General features: G+C 65.7%; 1 non-coding gene across 1 annotated transcript; it reads left to right on the top strand.

The window, feature by feature from the left end:
* The first annotated feature begins 337 nt into the window (after positions 1 to 337).
* Positions 338 to 490, top strand: LOC129133439 (5.8S ribosomal RNA). The gene has a single exon (XR_008535978.2). It is a non-coding gene; the product is annotated as a 5.8S ribosomal RNA (ribosomal RNA).
* Positions 491 to 959: the final 469 nt, after the last annotated feature.

Here is a 959-nt window from a genome sequence, read left to right as displayed (position 1 = left end):
CAAAGCGAGAAGCGGGTGGGCCACCGTGCCCTCCCGCGTTACGGTGCGTGCCGCGTGGCCCTCCGCGCGGATGTCAGGCCGAGCCCAAGCGCCTAGGCGGACTCCGAAGGATGGCGTTTGTGAGGTCGGCATTTCCCGTCGCAGGGGGATGTGGTCGGGGGCGCGGGCTCCCCCGCCTCTTGGCCGGCCTTCAGAGCGTGGGTTGCTCCAGTTTTTTTTTTCCCCTTCGGTTTCTGTGTGCTCGTACAGTCAAAGCCAGGCGCGCGCCCGCGCATCCTCGGCACCAGAGTAACAAAAAAAGGGGCCGCTCGGCGTGAGCAGTGCCCGAAAGCCAGACAACTCTTAGCGGTGAATCACTCGGCTCATGCGTCGATGAAGAACGCAGCTAGCTGCGAGAATTAATGTGAATTGCAGGACACATTAATCATCGACACTTCGAACGCACTTGCGGCCCCGGATTTTTCCCGAGGCTACACCTGTCTGAGGATCGCTTGACGATCAATCGCCGTCGCGGGGCCACCCCAGCGGCATGGCTGGGGTCGCCTCCCAGGCCTGTCACCCGTGGCGGTGGCGGCGTCCCGCCAGTGCCCGGAGGGAAGGCGGTCAGGGGTTCGGTGAGGGAAGCGCTTCCCTAGGCGGCCTCGATCCCTTCCCTGCGGCCAGGCAGGGTCGTCGTCATCGTGGTCGTCATCGTCGTCAATGCACAGGGCCTTCGTTCCCCTAAATGCAGACTCGGGGAGCAGTCCCTAGCTCCCCACTCCAGGAGCCAGCTGCTGGGGCGGAGCTCATCCTTGCCGGGACCGTGCCGTGGATGCAGTGGCGCGGCGGCCTGGGGAGAGCGAGAGACAGCGTCGAAAGGCGCCACCAAGGGCCGAGAGAAAGAGAGAGGAGGGTGAGACAGGGAGGCGAGGCGGGGGCCTCCCCCCCGGCCTCCCCCTGGCACCAGCGGCTGTCTGCGG

This window comes from Agelaius phoeniceus, chromosome 7 (genome assembly GCF_051311805.1).
Source record: "Agelaius phoeniceus isolate bAgePho1 chromosome 7, bAgePho1.hap1, whole genome shotgun sequence".
Lineage (NCBI taxonomy): Eukaryota > Metazoa > Chordata > Aves > Passeriformes > Icteridae > Agelaius > Agelaius phoeniceus.
This window is presented reverse-complemented; position numbering and strand designations above follow the sequence as displayed.